Source organism: Panthera pardus, unplaced genomic scaffold, assembly GCF_024362965.1.
Source record: "Panthera pardus isolate Hobbes unplaced genomic scaffold, ASM2436296v1 HiC_scaffold_12, whole genome shotgun sequence".
Classification (NCBI taxonomy): domain Eukaryota; kingdom Metazoa; phylum Chordata; class Mammalia; order Carnivora; family Felidae; genus Panthera; species Panthera pardus.
In genome coordinates, this window is record NW_026526677.1 from 17,130,454 (window position 1) to 17,153,530 (window position 23,077).

Sequence of the window (23,077 nt, forward strand, 5' to 3'; positions counted from 1 at the left end):
AGCTTTCCAGGAAAATATCAGAGCCTCTCCCAGGAACTGAGGTGGGGATGACAGTGGAGCCACCAGCCCTTCCCACCTCACCTGCCAGGAGAGAGTCCTTCCCCACTCTCTCCCAGGCCAAGGTGGAGGTTGGGCTCATGGGTCTACACGTGCCTGTGGGTGCAGGCACACACACACACACACACACGTGCACGCACACAGGTGTTCATACAAGCGCCAGCAGAGGCAGCCTCCTGGTGGACCCCCTTTTCAGGCTTGCCCCTTGTCTCCAATGTTTGGAACAGGCCTGGAGGCCCAGGCTGGGTCATGGACGGGCTCTGCAAGCAATCCATTTCCTTGACTCAAATAAGTGCAGTGCCTTCTTGATGCCAGAGCCACGGGCAGCAAGACTCACATTAAATCATCCTGGAGAGGCTGGAGGCTTCTATCAGATAAAGTTCGTTGAAATTCTGGCTCTGCCACATTTTGGCTGTGGGACCTTGAGCAGTGTTCTCACCTTTTCTGAGGCCTTTATCAAATGGGGATGTTTCTGTTGATGCTGATAACAGACACATACCTCCTCTCCTAATGGCTGGAGGAGTAAGCCCCATGGTGCACAGTTAGTGTCTATGTGTTTTTGCACAGAGGCTGGCATATAGCCAACACCCAGTGACAGCATCTGATACTTGTGTGGCCCTTTGCCTCTCCCAGCTCTAGCACAGTTTAAGGATCCAGTCTTCACTCTGGAGTGGCAGGGGAGGCCCCAAACCCCCACCCCCTTCTTAAGCATTGAGTATTCCCTTGCTCAGGACCTTGTCAACTACCATGTCTCAGGACCAGCGGAGGAAGAATTGTGGTTGAGTCTGAGGTGCCAGAGAAATAGGTACCAGTCCTTTGGGTGGGGAGAACAGCAGGTGGCCCCTTGATGCACTACCCAGATCCTGCTGCTGCCAGGTTTTACTGCCCCACGCTGGGCAAGACCTCATCTCTTCTGCTCCTGCTCTGCAAAGATCCTCACAGATGGGTCACCAAATCTTCTAGTGCCGCCCAGGCTGTTATTAACAACAACAATGAGTGCTGCTCCCAGTTACTGGCCACCGGCCCTGTGCCAGGCACGGCACTGGGTGTTATTTCACTGGCACCGCAACCGTGGGAAGGGGTACTATGTTTTCCCCACAATGCAGACGAGGACACTGAAATTCAGAAATAGTAAGTCACTTGGTCATCAGGGAGGAAGTGGCCCTGAGACTGTGTTGAGACTGGGAAGACCTGAGTGGCAGAATGGATCCTGCTGGGCGGGAAGACTTACCCATCACCAGGGCTCCTGGTCTGGGACCCATGGGGGATCCTGCCAACTAACCTGGCACCCAAGGGGCACCCTGGTGGCCTGGCTGCACGATAGACTTCTACTCTGCCTCATGCTCAGGAGTTTCTTGCCTGCTACAGATTCAGTGTTGAAATCCTAATGCCCATGTGATGGGGTTAGGAGGCGGGGCCTTTGGGAGGAGCTTAGGTCATGAGGGTGGAGCCCTATGAATGGGATCAGGGCCCTTATGAAAGAGACCCCATGGAGTTCCCTGGCCCTTACACCATGTGTGGACAGGGCAAGAAGTTGGCAGTCTGCGACGCAAAAGAGGGCTTTCACCAGAACCTGACATACTGGCACCCTGATCTTGGACATCTGGCCTCCAGACCTGTGAGAAATAAATTTCTGTTTATGGGCCACACAGTCTGTGGCATTTTGTTATAGTGGTCCAAACAGGCCAAGACACTGCTGTTCTGCCCAGTGAGACGGCCCCATCCACAGCTGGGGTAGGAGGTGAGGACTCTGACCGTCTCCCGGCCCAGACCAGGCAAGGTCTAGTCAGGAGACAGAACCGTCCATGGTCAGTAGCAGGAATGGTTGGAAATGCTGCAAGGGCCTGTGGGAGTGAGGATGCAAAGTAATTAGTGGCAGTGGGGAGCTGCCACAGCCCCTGATGCTGGAGAACCGCAGGGATGAGGGGTTGGTAGAGAGCCCAGGGCTGGGGCTGTCCACCAGAAGCTGGAGCCAAGGAGGGGGCCGTGGTGGGAGATGTTGCCTGAAGCTGGGGGCAGGAGAAACAGACTTCTCTCTTCTTCCCGCCCCGCATCTTCCTCCAGCACCTTTCATTGGGTAAACCTAGTCAGAAGCCAGTTGGCAAGGGAGTCTGGGGTATCTCATTCGCCTTCTGAGATGTTGGGGAGAACAGAGAAAGATAAGCAACAGAAGTGACAACAAACAAAAAACAAGTGAGCAGGATACAGACCTCTCTAAGGTGACGTCCTGCTCCTGTGGCCAACCCCAACCTGCTGCAGGGCTCCTGCTGGCTAGCAGGTGGGCAGACTCCTGATGCTGATGACTATCCTCCCCGTTAGGAAGAGGACCTCTGCTCACTACTGGTTGGGTCCAGTGGAGCTGGCCACCCTCCTTATATTTGATTGGGCCTGCCTGGTGGTCGTTGCCAGCCTTGCCCTTCACTCCAGCGACTGCGTTTCTCTCTGGCCCTTCTTCCCCATCAGCACTGACCTCACAGGGCTGGGGTCTTCCCCCATGCCCTTCCCCCATGCCTGCCTGAGTCAGAAGACCAGAGAAGATGCTGCCAAATCCCAAAGGTCTCCCACCAAACTCTCTGGTTAAGAACCAGAGGTCAGATCCAGCTCTGTGGCTTACTAACTCCAAGCAAGCAATTTCACCTGTCTAAGCCTCAGTGTGCCTATCCATGACATGGGAGTAGCAACAATACCTACCCGATACCTACCCGCAGAGCTGCTGTGAAGATTAAATGACCTAATCCCAGTAGAGTGCTGAGCATAGTGCACAGCTCTTAGTGAGTGTCCTATAAAGGCAACTTCAAAAAGCACGGGAAGGAAAGCTTGGAGTCACTGAAGACTGGGGAGGAAGAACCTCTTGGTCCTCAAGATCCTGGCTGCCAGGGCCCATTACTGGTCAACTTTCCTTGAGATTAATTCTCCCACATTGCAGGGGGCTGGGTAATGAGGCAGCTCTTTCCCCAGTCCCATGGAGCTCTCATGGCTGGAAGGAGGAAATGTTTTGCCTGGAACTGGCCTGCACTCCATTTTGGGCAGCACTAATGGCCACACTAATGGGCACAGGAACTTGAGTGTCCTTGCGGCAGGACCTGCTGAATGTCCGAACATTGCAAGGCCCCCTCCCTGCTGCCTGCCAGTTTCTCGGGTCTCATCTGGAAGGACGACACTGTGACAGTCCAGACCCTCCCAAGGCCTTTATCTTTTGTGTTTGGGTCAGGAGGTCTAGCAGCCAATCAAAAATGTCTTGTGCTTAGCATAGTAATATAGTATCTTGGGCCTTCAGAGCTTGAAAAGACATCAAACTGAACCCTAGACCGTTAGTGCTGGAAGGGGCCTCCTGTGGAACTACAGGGATTTGAGGCAGGAGCCCAGGGGGAGCTCTAAGTAGACTGTACATGGTTAGCGTTAGATGGGTCTTCAGTCTGAGCACAGAATGACTCCTTCAGAGAAAGCCCCAGGCAGAGCCCGAGTTGGAAAATGTGCTAGATGTATCTAATTCAACCCTCTCATTTTATAGCTGAACCCTCAGCTCCTTGGATAGATGGTTAGTTAAGGGGAGGGGGTGGGGTCTGAGAAGAGTCCATGTGACTATTCTCGATGTTTAGGCTGGGGCAGAGAAAGAGAAATGCTTATAGCTTGTCTGTGAGGTAGTCATTACGGGTAAGAGAGAAAAATAACGACTGGGCATTCGTTCCACAAGTATTTATTGACTTCCGTACGAGGCCTGGCAAAGATAGGAAGAGCAGTACAAGGCTGTAAGGTAAGATGTGACAGAAAGCCAACCCAAGCTGGCTTAGACACAAGGACATTTGTTGGCTCACATAACTGGAAACCCAGAGGTAAGGTGGGTGTTATGGACTGAATTGTGCCCCCATCCCCCAAATTCCATACGTTGAAGGCTTAACCCTCAGTGTGACTGTATTTGCCGATAGGGTCTTTAAGAGGGTAATAAAAGCTAAATAAGGTCATATGGGTGGAGCCCTAATCCAAATAGGACTGGCGTCCTTATAAGAAGAGGAAGAGACACCAGCACTCACTTTCTCCTTGCAAACACAGAGAGAGCTCATGTGAGGACACAGCGAGAAGGTGGCTGTCTACAAGCCAGAAAGACAGGCCTCACCAGAAACCACCCCTGATGGCACTGTGACCTTGGACTTCCAGCCTCCAGAACTGTGAGAAAATAAATTTCTGTTGCTCAAGCCTGGAAGTCTATGATATTTTGTTATGGCAACCCGAGCCAACTAAGATAGTGGGTTCAGAGTTGTTTGGTCCAGAAACCCTGACTCCATTTTCCTGCCATTCTCTCAGCTCTCCCTTCATGTGTAGCCCCATTTTTAGGCTGGTAGCAAGAGGACTGCCATAGTTCTAGGCCCAGCAATGTCCAGAGGAAGAGAGAGAGAGAAGGTTGGTCCATGATGCTCCCTCATAAAAACAAGAGAGCGCTTTCCAGAACCACCTGCCCGCCCCCAATCAAACCTTGTCTTCTATCTCACATCTCACTGGCCCTAAATAGACCACAAGCCCAGTCTTGAACCAGTCCCTAAGGCCTAGGGAAGCCAGGCCCTGTGTATTTTGTAGAGCAAAGGAAAAGCTGCTGTAACAAGGAGACTCCAAATACAGAAGTGTAAGCAAAAGAGAAATTTATGTCTCTTTCATATCATATAAGAGTTCAGAGAAAAGTCATCCAAGACTGATAGAAGGGTTCCATCGTCCTCCAAATGTGGTTTCTCTCGCTAGGTCCAAGGACACTGCTTCAATTTTTATCATCTCCTAGTCAGGGGAAAGGGGTGGGAAGGGCCAGGGAAAAAAGCACAAGCGCAATCCTTTTGAGAGCACAGTTGAGAAGTGGTAGGATCATTTCTGCTCACAGTCTGTTAGTGAGAACTTAGACTCAAGGCTGCATCAAACTACAAGGGAAGCTGGGAAATGTAGTTCTTACAAGGCAGCCATCGGCTTGGCCAAGAATCAGGAGTTCTGTTATTAAAGAAGGGGACTGTTGACATAGGGGAAAGCAGAAAAGCCTCTACTGCACACAAATTAGTTTAGACCCAAGTTTTGGAACCAATTCTCAGAAAGGATGTTAGGCCTATCCCAATGGAGCTGGGCATGGGCTCAGCTTCCCCTCAGGCACATGGGCTTTCTTAAGCCACTGTACTCTGGGTCTGTTGGTTATAGCAGCATAGCCTGTACCCTAAATAATACACTGTGCCTTGCATTTCTTTGGCCTCTTTTAGGAAGGGAGAGAATGGGTGTTGGGTAATCAACCAGTAGTGAACACTTACGTGACCTGCCTTTGAGGCCCTCTGTCTCTGGGGGGCAGGGACGTCTTTAAACAGATAACTACGGGTCAACATGACAAATGGTAAACTAGCAGCTATATATAGATCTCAATGAAAACAGAGGGAAGAATTAAGAGAAGGCTTCTAAGAAGGGATAGGAGAGTGTAATGAGTTCATTTTGTCTAAGCCTCAAAGGATAGGTGGGAATTCCCCAAATGATTTTGGTTGGGGAAGGACATTTCAGACAAAGAGAACAGCAGAATCACAGCGCTGTGGGGGCCCATGGGGTGTGGCTGGTGGTGTGGAGAGTGGCTGGAGAGTTGGGGATGGGGTGGGAGGTACACTGGGGACAGTGCATAAAGAGTACCTGGAAGTCACGGGGAGGAAGCAGCCTGTCTGAGAGGCCTCTGGAAGCCGCACAGAGTGTTTTAACCCAGCAGAAACATGGTCTTTGTCTCTTTCTCCGAGGTAGAGACTTGAGGATGACTAGTTAGGAAGCTATTTCACAAATCCAGCTGAGTAATGGAGAGGGCCTGCATCAGCGTTGTGGTGCTGGGAATGGAGACAAGGAGCTGGTTTGCAGAGATTCTGGTGGTAGAGCTCACAGAACTTGGTAGCTGGGTGAGTGAGGGGGTTGAGCGAGAACAAGGCGGGGTTAGATTTGACCCTAAGTTTATACGCTTGTGCTAGAAATCTGGAGAAGGAGTATAAGAAAAGCAAGTTTGGGGGTGAGAGGAGAGAATGACTGGTCCATCACACTGTCCGAAGCCTGGTCTATGACAGGCTTCTTTGGGTTCCTTGAATACACGACATTTCTCTCTTAACTCAGGGCTTCTGAATACTCTGTCCCTATTTCACCAAACATTCCCTCGCTCTCATCGCCAACTGGCTAACTCCTCATTCCCTCCAAGAGTCCTTCTTGACCCCCTGACCTAGGTGAAAAACCCTCTTTGATTTTCTTATAGTACCCCATTTCTTCTCTCTATGTGCCTCTCACTCAGGGTTGTTTAATTTCTGTCTTCCCTGACTCAGCCTGTCATTTCCATGAGGACAGGGGCCATGTCTGCCTTGTTTGTCACTTTATTCTCAACACCTCATATAGTGCCCGGCACACAGTAGACACTCATGCTGGGCTTGAAGTATTCACCAGTTGTCATTGGAAAGAGGAGTTGGCCAACAGTTTTTATCAGGGTCCATTCAGATGCAAGGCAATGAGGCTACCATGGGGGACAGGTGATGTGATCCTTTCATAGACCTGGATCACTCTAGACCAGTGGTTCTCAACCAGGGGCAATTTTTGTCTCCCAAGGACATTTGGCATGTCTAGAGACATTTTTGGTAGTCACGACTGCGTGTGTGTGTGTGTGTGTGTGTGTGCGCGCGTGCTCACGTGCGCGCATTGCTGGCATCTAGAGGGTAGAGGCCAGGGATCTTACTAAACATTCTACAATGTTACAAGAAAGCCCCCCACAATTAAGACTTATGCAGCTCAACATGCCAACAGTGCTGACGCTGAGAAATCCTGCTCTAGGGACTGGTGAGCCAACTGGATGGTTAAGTTCCCATTTGGCCTGCTGGTTGCTATGGCCCAACTGAATGAGAGCAAGAGAAGCTTAGCGGCTGTCATAAGAAATATGGACTTGTGATGTACAGCCAGGAACCACCTTGGATCAGGCCTCAGTCAAAGGCCCCAAAAACCTTGGGCAGTTTCCCCTTAATTGAACTCCCTCCCGGCCATAAGCCCAGCAGACCAGCCTGGCACTCGCCCCTCTCTGACTCACTCCATTGGGTTTCTCTTGCTCTTTGGTGGAAGCGGCCACCACACTCTCTTCCCACCCCATCTGCCTCACTGATTATTTTCAGCTTGGCTTGCAGAGGCTCAACGCTACAATTACACCCCAACCTCAATGGCTCCTTCTGAAAATAACATTTGGGTCGAAGAAAACCTCAGTCTGGTGGGCTGGATTTTATACTAAACAGTTAAAGAGTGGGTGTGGGCATAGGGGTGGGAGTGGGGGGGGGGACAAGGGAGTGGTACAATTAGAAGAAGAATCTGGAAGGAGGGGAAGGAAGAGGAAGTGAAGAGAGGAAAGGGGTGGTGGTGGTAAGGGCTGTTGCAGAAAGAAAATATACCTCCTGGACAGGGGTCAGCCATCTTTTAGAAGTCTTATGCCAAGTCTTCATTTATGCCTCTAATTGAAGGTTTTGTTTCTGAAATAACTTGCCCCCACCCCCAATCACTGAAGCCTGGGAAATTCATGTCTGCCTGGGGCCAGAAGAATTAGTCTATGGGCATACCAATCTTTATCCAAGCTAGTGACCAGATTTTCCAACCCCAAAATAGGAGCCACATGGTTTGACATAGGATTTTTGTTCTCTTTCCACGTGAGAATAGCAGTCTGGGAAATGTAGTTTCATGATGCTGGTAGGTGGAATTTCTAAGTTCCATGGTCAGTGGAGAAGAGTGGCTAGGACCTTTAAAGTAGAGATTCTCATGGATATCAGAGATTTATGGGTTGTTTTCATTCAGAGAAGAGAAGGAAACGGTAGAAAGAACCTCTGTCCCACCCTGGGAGTGGGGCGGGGGGGGGGGGGTGTGGGGGCGGGAGGGAGGAGACGTAAGGGGTGAGGAAAGAAAAAACTTGGACGCACCTTTTGAATTCCAAAGGAGGCAGACAGATTTTAAAAGGCTGTATGAGGTGAGATCTGGGAAAATAGGAAAGAGTTCCACACAGTAGTTAAAAGCTCAGTTCTGGAGTCAGACTGACTTAGGTTCAAATCCAGACTATACTAGCCACCTGGGTGATCTCCAGCAGTAACTTAGCTTTTTTGGATAGGCCAGCAGTACAGGCTCTAGAGTGAGACTAGCGGAGTTTGCATCTGGGCTCTGTGATATTAGGCAAGTTATTTAACCTCTCTGTGCCTCACACTTTGCCTTTGTAAAATGTAAACCAACTCACCTTCTAAGGTGTCATAAGGATTTAGAATAAAGTGCCTGAGACATTGGCAATCACTCAACATATGTTAGTTATTATTATCACCTCTGGAGTTTTCCTCCAAACACAGTAGGCAAGAAACTTTAAGCTAACATACACATCTCTTTTTATTTGAATAGTTATGAATTTACTTTCAAGTGTATTAAAATAGATGACTAACATATCAAAGGTGTGATCTCGCTAATGTTATCGCTTAGGGCAAGGCTATGTGGAAAAAGGGAATCGATTTAAAGCTAATTTAGAGAATAAGGAAAGTTAATAAAATAAGTCAATTAAGATATATAATATAGATGGAACGCGGGTATGAAAGAAAACCATGCAGGCAATACCTGAATTGCTGAAAAAATGGGAAAATAATCCACGATGCCTTCTGCTAATAAAACCTTTTAAGGCTCTTGGGTGGAGAAATGAGGCAGGGAAGATATCGATCAAGACGTTATCATACGAACGTTACCTCTTTCCCCCTCTGTAACCACTGTTCTTCCCTTTTTAAGAAATTGGTAGGAGGGCACAGACAAGCGAGGCCGGACGCCCTAACGAGATCCTGTAACCCGGATTAACTGTGGCTTGGGGGGTTTGGGGAAAGGAAGGCACAATCCAAAGGCCCAGCTCTGGAAACCGAAAGCCAACTCCCCAACTTCTCTCTCCCGTCGCGTTTAGGGCGATTCGGGCCTCTCTGATTTTTTTTGGATCACTGGGTCAATCAGTCAGCCAATGCCTCGGGAGAAGTTTAATTAAACTCAGATCACCGGCGCGAGCTGCCAAAGGCCTCCCAGCCCGCCCGCGCCCCGCCCCTGCCCGCGCCGTTCAGCGCCCCCCCCCCCCCCCCCCCCCCCCACATCTGGTGAAAAGCTTCTCCCCAGCCCGGCCCGGCGGGGCCGCAGTCCGCGCATGCGCGTCGGCGGGGCGCCCAGCGCCCCGCGGCAGGCTCCGCTCCCAGAAGCGAGCGTTGCAAACTGTTGCATCAGACGGCAAGCAGCCGCCCGGCCGCCAGGGTTTCTAGGAAGATAGGAAGGGTTTGAGATCCTCTGTGGTCGAATGGGAGCGTTGGCTGTCACTCACGGTGTTTACACGCTGGTAACACAATCCCCTGAAACCTCAAGCTTGCGCCAGTCCGGGGAGGGCCTTAGCCACAGGTGAATTCTCTGAACTCCGCCGCTTCTGCCCCCACCCCACCGCCCCAGGCTGGACCAAGTGAATTGGACTCGGTCTGCTTTATTAATGGCATGGGCCCTAAAGGAATGAGCTGGGTTTGATTTCTCTTCCCAAGTACAAGAATGCCCCTGAGGAATTTCTCACTCTGTGAAAGCGCAAAACTAATTTCCCCAGACAGGCGCTGTTGCCGGTTCCCAAAAGGGCTTGGAAAGATCCCAGCAGGAATGCTCAGTGGTTCCAAATCTCTTCACCCGAGCCGCTGGATATGCAGACACTGACCACCAAGAACTTCTTGGTAGGTGGACACACGTCCTTCCCAGACAGGCCTTCTTTTTAGAGTATCTCAGGCCCCCATGTTATGGAGATTTTGGAATCAGCCAGAGAATGCACAACCACGAACTCATACAGACACAGCACAAATGTAACAGTTCTCTAGATTCAAGTGGCTCTGCAACTCAGGTAAGGGAAAAGATTTCCTCACTACTCTCCTTCATTCTTCTGGTCTCTGGGCCTCTGCCTTCCTCCAGGGGAGGGAAAATGATGCTGTAGCTAGCAGGGATGGGACAGTCTTGAGGGCTGGGATATTCAAAAAGAATGAATATAATTTGGAATCTACTCTCTGCAGGGACTTCCAGGGACATAATCAGAATCCTACAGTTCAAACTCTCTCCTTTAAAAAATTTTTTTTGGAATGGGTGACAACCAAGTCATTGAGTATTAATTAATGAATGTTCCAAAAAGACAAAAACTAACAATGCACCTTAAGCATTCTGTCATAACTATGATGTTGATGTTGAAAATCGATTCCATTTGAATAATCTGGAAAGCTGAAACAAGGCTAGTGTTCTTCTTTCCCCTCATTATTATGAATCACTCAATCCCAAGATTCAATAACAAAATGACCTGAAAGACTCGTAGCATTATCCAACATATCCACCACTTGCCAGACAGTCACTGTGGTTTGTTTAAGCCAAGATTTTCCTTTGAACAGTGGGGTATTATGGGACTGTAGGATTTTTTCATTGTAATAGATGCTTCATAAATATGGCCCAAGCTATTAAGGTTGTCAACAATGATCGTACGAACTGAAGGCATGACAATGAGGGAAGAGGTATGGGCAAGTGCTAGACCTGGAGCCTTTTCAGGCTCTGCCTCTGAGGGTATATGTCGGGACCCAGACCTTCTGCCAAATGGATGTCACCAAGGTGGTATCCTGAGGTCACAGGGTGTGGTCTCCTGGAGCTGCCAGGAGCTACCAGAATGTCAGATATGTCTGAGCAGTTGTCCCACTTGGAGCAGCAAGTCATTTACTATTGTGGGGCCTCTCCAGGCACGCAAGTTGTAGCCATGAGGTCAGGAGCCAGGGGGGAAGTGGAGAAAGTGAGCTCATGAGCTCATGTTGGGTTCTCTGCTGTATCAGTAGCACATACATATAGTGGGTTCTCAATGCATGTTTGTAGAATGAATGCACAGAAAAAATGAGGGAAGCAGCAGAGAGAGATAAGGTCAAAGAAGTCCAAGAATTTTGCAACAGGCAGCCTGGGATGTCCAGGGCTTGTTTGTGTTGGGCATGGGGGAACCCTTCTAGTTCAAAGATAATAGGGCAAGAGAATCAGAACTGTGAAGTGACAGTCTCCTGAGGTCCCTTCTGCCTTGGTTTCCCTGTTTGGAAAAGCAGGGAAACCAAGCTGGTGATTCCAGAGCTGAGCAGTCATTCTGTTTAACCAAGCCTAGTGACATCATCATCAATAACAATTGCCTCACCTTGACTGAATTCCCAGAGCAAACTTCTGGGAAAGTAAGGAGTCTGGGGGAAGGTGTGTGACTAAGATCCAGGGGACAGGAAAATCCCTTAGAAGCCACACTCTAAAACCATAAGCAAAGTGGTGGCCCAGATGGTTAGATGATGCAGACATAAGCCAAAAGTGTGATTCGTTTTCCACATTTCATGGGCACTCACCGATTCTAGGCACTATACCGAGCCCAAACCCAGACAAAGCTCCCGTTCTAAGGGCTTATGATCTAAGTTCCTTGTGGAAAGTCTGTCTTTCAAATGTTTAAAGCACCTCATTTAATCCTCATTTCCCCTTCAAGTCATGTACCTCCTTCCTGAGAAACCCACCAAGTTTGAAGTGTGTAGCTGGCCTTCCTTCTGTTTTTGTGATTTATGTGCCAATTTAAAGGGTGGGGAGAGCCACATTAATTTAAAAATAAAACACAAATAGCCATATGAGTCTTGGTTAAAGTAAAAACCACAGAAGGCATTTTTTTTCCTCTCATATTTTTCAGATTTTCCTAGAACCACCTTTATTTCCTCAGAGCCCAGTCATAGAAAGTGAGTGGGCCTCTCAGGGTGCTTTTCCAAGCAAAAGTGAAAACCCTCATTCCTGTTCTCCTCTGCCTGCCCTTTTAGCTTTTGTTTTTTCTTTTTTTAGACACTTGAGTCCCAAACTGGGCTCACAAAGCAATCGAAGCCCCTAATTCACCTGTGTGTAGTATTGCTAAGCACTCTTGGAGCAGATTTTGGTTTGCTGTTGCTTGGTTTGCATCTTACCTCTTCTGTTCAGTTGGATCAGCTGATGGGAACATGGCTTTATAGTTAGGTCTTCCTGGGGGTGCCTGGCTGGCTCAGTCGGTAGAGCATGTACCTCTTGATGTCAAGGTTGTGAGTTCAAGCCCCACACTGGTATGGAGCCTACTTAAGTAAAACAAAAAAAAAATTTTTTTTAAATAATAAAGTTAGATCCTCCTAGTGGATTCCCAGCATTGCCGTTGTGGCCTCTTTTATCAAAAGAATAATGATGCACTCCTCTGGGCTGTAGTGAGGATTGAGGAGTCAAGACACAGGAAGGGCTCAGCACAAAACAAGCTCTCAAGACACTGTAGCTATTAAAAAATATAGATCCTTTCATCAATCTGCTCCTTCCTTAACCAAGCCCCTCCTCCTGTTTCGGAGAAGAAAATTAGTTATCTATTCCGAGATGGTTTATCTCCATTTTACCTCACCAAAGGGGCCAGGAGAAGGGGAGACAAAGCCGAGTATGACTTGCAAACACCTGAGGTTTTTAATGGAATGGGATCAGTGTTCCAGCCTTTCAGCGAGAGGTAACTAAATCAATGGCGCAGGGACTGGGGAAGACTTGAAAACCCATGGTGGGATGGCAGGACCACAGAAAACGGGGATTAGTCAGGAAAAGAGGGCCCTGGGCTGAGATGAGGGGTCAGAGGGGGGCCAGACGCCAGGAAGAAGGGGTTCCCACTTGGGGCGTTCCGAGTCCAGGCATCCGCAGGCGGAGGCTGCAGGCCTCGGGGTCTGGTGACCGTGGGACCCGAGGCGCGTGCGACAGCGCCCTCTGCCGGCCGCGCAGAGCAAGCCGCCAGCCCCGCCGCTCTGCAGGTGGGACCAGGGATCCCTCCCGCTGCCTCCGCCCCCGCTCCATCCCTTCTGAGGACCGCGCGGCCAGGTCCCGACCGGATTCCGGGAGACGCGTCCCTATCTGACGCCTGCGGGCTGAGCAGAGACGATGCTCCGAAACATCCGATTCACCCGGGGATCGGAGGCCGCGGGAACCCACCCATACCCCGCAGAGGCTGCGCCTCTTGGGACCCGGGGCCAAAGCCTGCTGGGCTGTCGGAGGTGGTTTGGAAGTGGCATCGCCTATGGCCAAGACCGCGGGTTCTGCGAACAGAGAGGAGCCCTGGGTTCGCTTTCTGCCGCATCCATTTTCCAGCTAGGTGACCTTGGGCAAGGTACTTAAATTTCCATGTGCCTTAATTTCCTCATCTTTAAGATGGAGAGATTGATCCCGACCTTATGGGTTGACATGAGGATTACATGGGATCAGACAGCCTGGGTTGGAATTTTGGCACTGACATCAGCTAGCTGTGTGCCTGGGGCAAATGACTTAACCTCTCTGTGCCCCAGTTTCCTTAAAATAGGGATAATAACGGTACTTACCTCCGAGGGTTGTTGCCTGCAAAGCGCTTAACACAGTGCCTGGCACAGAGTAAGCGCTCAATAAATGGTGGCTCTTATGGTTGTTGTCGTTATTACTGTTCTTAAGAGCGCTGAGCACAAGAGCAGAACTCTAGCGGGCTATTATTAGTCTCTTTCTTGGGTCCGGCTATTTCTTTCCGGGCATTGTTAAAATCTTTTACCATGAGCTCGCGTCCTTATCAGTAGCCGAAGGACAGCCGGCCTTCCTGAGATTGGAAAATTGAGGTTCCCCTGGAGGAGGGCCAAGGACGCGACCGCGGGCTGCAAGGACCGGGACCTCCCCGGGGGACACCCGCGCCAAGCCGCCTCCGCCCGTGCCTCCATTAGCGCGCGTCAGAGCCGCAGTGACGTCGCCAGGTCCCGGCGGTGGGGAGGCGCGGCGCGGGGAGGCGCGGCCTGGGCACGCGGGGAGCCTGGGATGCCGGGGGTGGCCGGGGTGCAGGAGACGTCCGGGGCCGCGCGGTGCCCTGCTGTCCTCGGTCGCTGCGGCCGAGGCAGCCCTAGGAGCTGTGGGAAGTCCGCGGCTCTGGTCGCCTGTCCCCCCCCGCCCGCCCGCGCGTCCGCGCCTTGCGCTCTCGGGCTCCGCCTGCACCCCGCGGGGGAGGCCGGCGAGGCCAACTCCGGGCCCGCCCAGCCCGCGCGGGGCTGGTCTCCCCGCGGCCGCTCAGCGTCTGCGCGGTCCTCCCCCCTCCCCCTCTTCTCTTCCCCCAGCCCGCCCCAGTCCCATTCCTTGTCGTCCCCCCCCCCCCCCCCCCCCCCCCCCCCCCGCCCAGACCTGCTCACTTTCGTCTTTCTCTGCCCTCCTTCTGGACCAACTCATTGGCTGTGAGTGGTCAGTAAACGCCCGCAGGAGGCGCCTCCTGCTCCCAGCTGGCGGGAGCCCTTGGCGCACCCTTTCTGCTGCTCATAGGACAGTTCCACTTGGTGTGCCCTGCACGCACTTGCCCCTATTATTGTCCATGTTGGCGGTGGCCATCCAACCATCGTCCTAGATGTCTCGCCTTCCCTCCTAAATACTTCTTCGGGCACCCCTCACTTCTTCCAGGATGGATGGCTTTCTAGTTCCAGCCATCCTGGTTTAGGCTATTAGCATATTTCTCTCAAAGATCTCCTTGTCTGCACCCCAGCCTCCTTCAGATCCATCCTTCACACACTGTTAGAGCAAGCCACCTACACCCATGTCTGGCCATGCCTCTCTTGGCTTGAGGCTGCCCAGCCTGGGACCTCAAGCCTTCTGTGTTCATGGCCATTTCCTAACACCTCTGGAGCTAGTCCTGAGTGTATGACCTAGGCGGGACCATGCTGTGGAAGGTCCTCGGGGCCTTTTTATTGCTGTTTGGCCCTCTTCAGGGAATTTGCACCTCACTCCCTCCTCCTCCTCTTTCTCCAATTGGCTTCCTCTTACTCATTCTCCACAACTCAAGATATGAGTCATCTCTGACATGAATGCTTTCCCTGTTCTGCTATCTAGCTAAGAGAAGTCTCTCTGGGCCCCAATGCTTTCCGTCCTTGCTGCTTTCCTCATAGGGTAAAAACCTGATCTTCAAGATATCCTATGAGGCTCTGCATGGTCTGTGCACCACCCCCCCCCGCCCCAACTGCAGCCCCCTTTCCCCTCTGCTCTGGCCACAGAACTGGGGGTCTCAGTTCCCAGTCTCTGTGCTCACCCTCCCACCCCAGGGTCTTTGCACAGCTTGTTTTCTCCGCCTGGTACACCTTTCTGCCCTTCCTCATATTCAGTTTTGGACTGTCATCCTAAGTAAGCATCATGTCAGTTGAGACCCCTCCCCCAACCCAACCTCCAATTCAATTCTCTGATAGATCAAAGCACATAAAAAACTACAGAGAGTAATATCATTAACACCTGTTTATTCTGCACCCATCCCATGCCCCTCCAGTCTTTGCCAAAGCTTAACATTTGCCACGATTTCTTCAAATCTTTTTTTTAAGAACATAAAACATCTTTCAATATAGAGCCCTCTGAACCCATGTCTGTCTCTCTCCTAAGGTAACCACTCTCCTGCACTGGGATGTGTCATATTCCTATACATGCTTTTGTATCTTTACTATATATGTTTGTGCCTATAAACACTTTATAGAATTGTCTGGCATGTTTGCAAACTTTGGAGAAGTGGCATTATACTGACTATATCATTGTGCAACTTGCTTTTTTCACTCAGCTTAGGATTTCAAAATGCATTCACATTGATTCATGGAGTTCTAGATCATACATTTTCACTGCTCGTCAGGGTCCCATTGTATGAGTTCACCGCACTTTATTCACCCATCTTTTTCTGAAGGACGTTTAGCTCATTGTCGCTTTTGTGTTGTTAGAAACAGTGCTACAATGAATGTTTGTTATACCTATCCCCTTGAGAGAAAGGGAGCCATCGGGTAGATACTTGTGTGTGAAATTGCTGGACTTGGGTCACGTGAATTGGCAGCTTTACCTAGCCTGGCTGAACGGTTTTTCAAAGTGGTTGTACCAATTTACACTTTGATAGCAATATGTAACTTGGAGTTCCCGTGCTTGGCATCCTCAACAACACTTGGTAATGTCAGACTTTAAAAATTTTGCCAAGCTGATGGGTATAAAATGGTATTTCAGTGTTTTAATTTGCAACTCCCTGTTTACAAGAGAGACGAAGCATACTTTCCTTTGTTTATTGTTCATTTGCCGTTCATCTTTTAAAAATTGCCCTTGGTTTGACGATGCTTCTATTGCATTATCTCTTATTACATGTGGGAACTCTTTATATGTTCTGGATACTAATCCTTTGTCAAGTTGTCGTCCATCTGGTGTCTTCTACTCCACTCAAGTACAGTTTAAATCTGTGTGATTATTTGATTAATGTCTGACTTTCCCACTAGACTATAAGCTCCATGAGAAGAGGGACTATCCCCTGTGACTAGTGCAGTGTTTAAGACATAGCAGCAACTCAATAAATACTTCTGGACTGAATTGCATTGACATTATTTGTCTTTTTATGTGCTTCTGCTCTGCCCTCACCCTCAACCATTCACGAGGCTATAAATTCCTTGAGAGCAGGAATCTGGTGCTATTTTCTTCATCTTCGTATCTCCATCTTTGTATCTATCAGAACCCAACACCTCTAGCACAAAGTATATATCCTGTCATTTTTGCTTAATTAATTTTATTTGAGCTTTGTCTTTCCTTTTTCCTCAACCTTTTATCTCCAAGCCCAGTCATATATTATCTATAAAATGAATGATTAATAAAAACTTCCTCAGGTGTTTGTGAAAATCCCATGGTATAATGTATGCCGGTAAGAAGAACAATGCTTCGCATACAGTTGGTGCTCAATAAGTGGTGACGTCTGTTGTTCCCACAACAATCATTTGGGCGAATAAAGATACACTCTGTTTAATTTTAACAGACAGAATTCTTTCAGAGAGAGAATAAAAGTGAACTTCCTGAAGATCTGGTGAGCGTTTTTTTTTTTCCTTTATTGGCATTTGACCCATTATATAAGGCTCAGTCCCAACATGATCTCTGAAAAGCATCAAATATCATTCTTCTCCTTCTCTTTTATAAATTCCAGACATATCAAAGGCATATGAACCATACATAGAATTCAAACCTTTAAGTGGAAACATATAAAGGCCAATTTCACGTCTTTGGCCAGAAGTCAGAGAGCAGAAAGGAGGTCTGTCAATGATACCAGGGGTGGGATTTAGTGGCTGCAGTCAGGGACAAAAGGAGAATTCTTACATCTGTTTCCTACATCTGCCATTGATTGTGTGACCTTTGATCTATTTATAAAATGAAGACAATAATTCTTGCTTTTTCTGGACGTTGAACTTCATTAATTACTCATTTAAAAATGCTTTGAGATCCTCAACATGAAAGGCAGTTTGGCTATATTTAAATCGTGCTCCCAAAAGGTAAATGACCCAGCAACATCTGTCCGTGCAACACAGGAATATGATCTCTATTTTACCAGAAAGTGAGGCCCGGGAAGGTGGATTTGTGTGCCTGAAGTTGTAAGCTGCCGACAGACGGAGGGTGGGGGGGACCCCCCTCCATCTCCGGCCCCAAGCTTGAAGGAACGAGAAATCTCAGGGCAGCCTTATTTGATCAAGATGTCATACTCCGCGGAGGCCCGTCATCTCTAGGGTTTCATCTCTGCCTGAGGAAAGCAGGTGTCTGCACTGGGCCGACTGCAATGTGAGCTCACCAGAGAGAACAATTAGAGCCACAGTGACCGCTGGCGGCGGCCTCTCCCCAGAAGGCCCCAAAGGAACTTTGCTGAGGGATGTAACAGAAGAAGGTGGGCTGAATCCAGAAGGCAGTGTAGGCAGGGCCCCTGTGGAGCCTGACCTTCTCCTCAACTCTGAGGTCTGGGAGAGGGACCTGAAGGCCCGGAGAGGGCTGAGATCCCTGTCTGACAACTCCGTGTAGTAGCATCTGGGGGTTACGTGGCTGTTGCAACTGGCAGCGACACGTTGCAATTGTCTGAAGAGAGAGCCCTGGAACCAGAACACCGGGCTTTAAAATCCAGCTGCAAAACTTACTCGCTGTGCGACTTGGCCACTAAACCTCTCGGAGCCTCAGCGCCTCACCCGTGGGTAGGAACTGATGACCGCACCCACAAACACCAACCTGTCGGAATTGGTGGGAAGATCAAGAAAGAAAAAGCATGGGACACCACACCACTGAGGAATGGGTTAAGTCAATCCTTGTTAAGAAGATTAAAACACTAAAAACCCACTCTCTTAAAAGATTTTTTTCTCTCTATTCTTAAGGTCATACGCGTACATGATTTAAAAAACAAACAAACAAAAGCAAACCCAAACCAAAACAGCCTGAGAGAGAATACAGTGAAAAATGAGCATCTCTGCCATTGGAACTTCTTGTCACCCATTTCCCCTCCCGTGGTGGCAATAAATATTCAATAATGTTACCAGATTCTGGTGTATCTTTCCAGAGGTAGCCTGTGCACATATGAAGATCTATGTGGATTTGAAACTGTGCCTCCTTTTGACACAGATAACATGCTATCTACACTCTTCGTGTACTTTGCATTTTATTCCCCACTAAACAATGTTCCTTGAAATGAATTCCATATGAGTATGTAAAGAGGCACCTGTCTTTTTTCTTTTTTTACAGGTTTTGTTTTTAAGGAATCTCTATACCCTACATGGGGCTCAAACTCACAACCTCGAGATCAAGAGTCGCATGCTCCACCGACTGGGCCAGCCAGGTGCCCCTGAGGCCCCTTTCTTTTAAGCCTGCACAGTATTACACTGCATTTATTTAGCTAGTTCTCTGCAGACAGACTTTTCGGTCTGTATTAGTTTCCTCTTGCTGCTGTAACAAGTCACCACAAATTCGGTGGCTTAAAACAACAGAACTCTGTTATCTTCCAGTTCTGTAGATCAGAAGCCTGAAATGGTTCTTGCTGGGCTAAGTTCAAGGTGTTGGTAGGATTACCTTCCCTCTGGAGACTTTAGGGAAGCATCAGTTTCCTTGCTCTTTCTAGCTTCTAGAGACCACTTGGATTCCTTGACTTGTGTCTCCTTCCTCCATGTTCAAAGCTAGCAACCGTAGGTTGGGTTTTTTCTCAAATCACCCGATTCTCACTCTCCTTTTCTGCTACGCTCCTTTGTTTCTGAGGACCCTTGTTATGATATTGAGCTAACTCAGGTAATCTCCCTATTTTAAGGCCAGCTGTTTAGTAATCTTAATTCCATCTGTAACTTTAATTCCCTTTGCCATGAGTATTCACAGGTTCTGGGGATTGGAATATGGAATTTTGGGGGGCTGTTAGTCTGTCTGCCACAAGGCTATTTCCTGTCTTTTGCCATTACAAACAGAACAGATGAATGTCTTGTATAAATGTCATTTCCTACCTGTGAGTATGTGTGTGAGATAAAGTCTGAGAAGTGGACTATCTGTGTAAAAGGACATGTGTTTTAAAATTTTTTGGAAAGTATTGTCAAATTTCATTCCAAAGGGATTGTACCACCTTACATACCTACCACCAATGTATTTGTACAAGTTAAAAAAAAAATTAGTAGCTTTTTTTTTTTTTTTTTTTTTTTTAGAGAAGTTTTAGGTTTACAGAAAAAATGGACGGGAAAGTAATGAGTTCCCACATCCCTCCCTCCCTCTCCCATAGTTTCCCCTCTTATTTACATGCTGTATTAATGTGGCGTATTTGTTATAATTGATGAACCAATGCTGATACTTATTATCACACAAAGTCCATACTTTATTTACATTAGGGTTCACTCTGTCCTACAGTCTATGGGTTTGGATAAATGTATAATACAGGTATCCACACTGTAGTATCATACAAAGTAGTTTCACTGACCTAAAAACCCTCTGTGCTCCATCTGGTCGTCCTTCCCTCTCTTTTGCCCTCAACCCCTAGCAAACAGTGATATTTTGACTGTCTCCATAGTTTTGCCTTTTCTAGGATGTCATATAATTGGAATCATAATCCTTTTCAGGTGGGCTTCTCTCACCTAGCAATATGCATTTAAGATTCCTTCGTGTCTTTTTGTGACTTGATGGTTCATTTCTTTTTATTGCTAAATAATATTCCATTGTATGGATATACCACAGGTTGTTTATCCATTCACTTATTGAAAGACATCTTGGTTGCTTCTGAGATTTGGCAATTATGAATAAAGTTGCTATACTTGAAGAATGCAGGGGTTAGGGGAGCAGATCCCTGCACAGCTGAAAATCTGAGTATAACTTTTGACTCCCTCAAAATTTAACTACTAATAGCCTGCTATTGATCTTACCGATAACATAGTCAGATTAACACATATTTTGTGTATGTATGATATGTGTATTTTTACAGTAAAGTAAGCTAGAGAAAAGAAAATGTTATTAAGAAAATGATATGGGGGCACCTGGGTGGCTCAGTCGGTTGAGCATCTGACTTCAGCTCAGGTCACGATCTCGCGGTCCGTGAGTTCGAGCCCCGCGTCGGGCTCTGTGCTGACGGCTCGGAGCCTGGAGCCTGCTTCGGATTCTGTGTTTCTCTCTACCTTCCCACACTGTCTCTGTGGGAAGAGAAACCTTCCCACTCTGTCTCTGTCTCTGTGTCTCTTTCCCTCTTTCAAAAGTAAATTAAAAAAAATTAAAAACACTTTTAAATAAAGAAAAAAGAAAAAGAAAATCATATGGGGGCACCTGGCTAGCATGGCCGGTGGAGCATGTGGCTTTTGATCTGGGGGTTGTGAGTTAGAGCCCCACACTGGGTGTGGAAATTACTTAAAACTAAAGTCTTTAAAAAAAAAGAAAAAAAATCATATGGAAGAGCAAATACATTTACAGTACTGTACTATATTTATATTTAAAAAATCCACATCTAAGTGGACCCACGCAGTTCAAACCTGTTATTGTCCAAGGGTCAACTGTAAACATCTATGTGCAGATTTTTTTAAGTTTATTTTGCTATTTTGTGAGGGGGACGGGAGGGACAGAGAGAGGGAGAGAGAGAGAATCCTAAGCAGGCTACACACTCTCAGCCCAGAGCCTGACACAGGGCTCAAACTCACGGACCATGAGACTATGACCTCAGCCAGAATCAAGAGTCGGATGCTTAACGGACTGAGCCACCCAGGCTCCCCTGTGCGCGGATTTTTGTATGGTTATAAATTTTCAATGGCACCACTTTTTACACATCTTTGACCATACAGTATTTTAGAAACCCTTTTCACCTTGGCTAATCTGATAGATGAAAAATGGCATCTAGTTGTTTTAATGTACATTCCTTTAATTAAGAGTGAAATTTGACATCGTTTCGCATTTACCCTTTTATTTCTGGAAATGGTCTGTTCATGTTTGTTTTCCTATTGGGTTGTTTTTTCTTAGTGATACAAACAAATTTTTTATATAAAAAGGAAAATTGGAAACGTGTTATATTTTTACAAATATTATGTCCAGCTTATTGTTTTGTCTTTTGGGTTTTTTTTCCATGTAGAAATTTAGAACTTGTTTAAGTCAATGTATACCTTTTCTTTCTTAAGGGCCTTTGTGTTTGTGTCTTACCTTTCCTACTCTCAGATTAAAGAAGAAATCCTCAGTTTACTTCTAATGTTTATTTATTTTTTAAAATTTTTATATTTTATTTTATATTTGAGAGAGAGAGAGAGAGAGAGAGAGAGCATGAGCAGGGGAGGGGCAGAGAGATGGAGACAGAAGCTGAAGCAGGCTCCAGGCTCTGAGCTGTCAGCACAGAGCGCGATGCGGGGCTTGAACTAACGAGCAGTGAGATCGTAACCTGAGCCGAAGTTGGACACTTAACCGACTGAGTCACCCAGGCACCCCTACTTATGTTTTTATGGATTTCCTTTTGACGTTTAAGTCTTTGATACATCAGGATATATTTAGGTGAAAGGAACAAGGTGGGGTTCCAAATGCTGCTCTTCCCCCATTGTTAACCTATCCAGGAATGTTGGTCCAGTATCATTTTCCAGATAATCCATCTTTCCTCTTTTTGGAAGTGCCACCTTGATTATATACTAAATTCTAGTGGGTAATTGTGTTTATTCTGGTCTTTTGAGCTGTTTTGCTTACCAAAGTTTTACATTGTGTTTTTATTTTATTTTAAAATATTTTTAATGTTTATTTTTGAGAGAGAGAGAGAGATAGGGAAGGGGCAGAGAGAGAGAGAGGAAGACACAGAATCTGAAGCAGGCTCCAGGCTCCGAGCTCTCAGCACAGAGCCCAATGTGGGGCTCGAACTCATGAACTGTGAGATCATGACCTGAGCCGAAGTCAGATGCTTAACCAACTGAGCCACCCAGGTGACCCTTACGTCATGGTTTTTAAAACAACAGCTTTATTGCGATATAATTCACATGTGATAAAATTCACCCTTTTAGTGAATTCGGTTTTTTGCTAGCTTCAGAGTTGTGTAACCATCACTGCTATCTAATTCCACAACATTTTCATCACCCCATAGAGAAACCCGGTATCTGTTAGCAGTCATTCTCCACCCTTTCCTGCCCCCAGCTCCTGGCAATCACTAATCTACTTTTGGTTTTGATGGATTTGACTATTTTAGACATGTCACATAAATAGAATCATACGGTTTGTGGCATTTTATGGCTGACTTCTTTATTAGCATGATTCTCAGGGTTCATCCATGTTGTAGCATGTGTTAGTATTTCTTCTTTTTTTTTTTTAGTGTTTCTTTCCTTTGTATTGCTGTATAGTATTCCATTGTGTGTCTAATACCACATTTTATTTATCCATTCATCTATTGACGTACATTTGGATTGTTTCCATTTTTTGGCTATTATGAATAATGCTGGTATAAACATTTGTGTTCAGATTATTGACTATTATGAATAATGCTGGTATAAACATTTGTGTTCAGATTTTTGCGTAGACGTATGTTTTCAATTCTCTTGAGTACGTATATGTAGCAGTGGAGTTCCTGGGTCATATGATAACTCTATGTTGACCTTTTTGAAGAGCTGTCAGACTTTTCCACAGTGGCTGCAGCATTTTACATTCTTTCCTAACAGCAGTGTATGTGGATTCCAATTTTGGCACATCCTCACCTTGTTAACGTTTACCTTTTTGATTAGAGCCGTCCTCGTGGGTATAA

The 23,077-nt window shown here is 47.3% G+C and overlaps 2 long non-coding RNA genes across 3 annotated transcripts in view; one reads left to right on the forward strand and one right to left on the reverse strand.

Moving 5' to 3' along the window:
- The window catches only part of LOC109245095 (uncharacterized), a 113,774-nt gene that overhangs the window by 33,508 nt on the left and 57,189 nt on the right, over positions 1–23,077 (forward strand). The window lies entirely within an intron of this gene.
- LOC109245097 (uncharacterized) lies at positions 9,169–14,026 on the reverse strand. The gene is made up of 3 exons (XR_002070780.2): positions 13,440–14,026; positions 12,036–12,179; positions 9,169–9,325 (listed from the first exon to the last, which is right to left on the reverse strand). It is a non-coding gene; the product is annotated as an uncharacterized LOC109245097 (long non-coding RNA).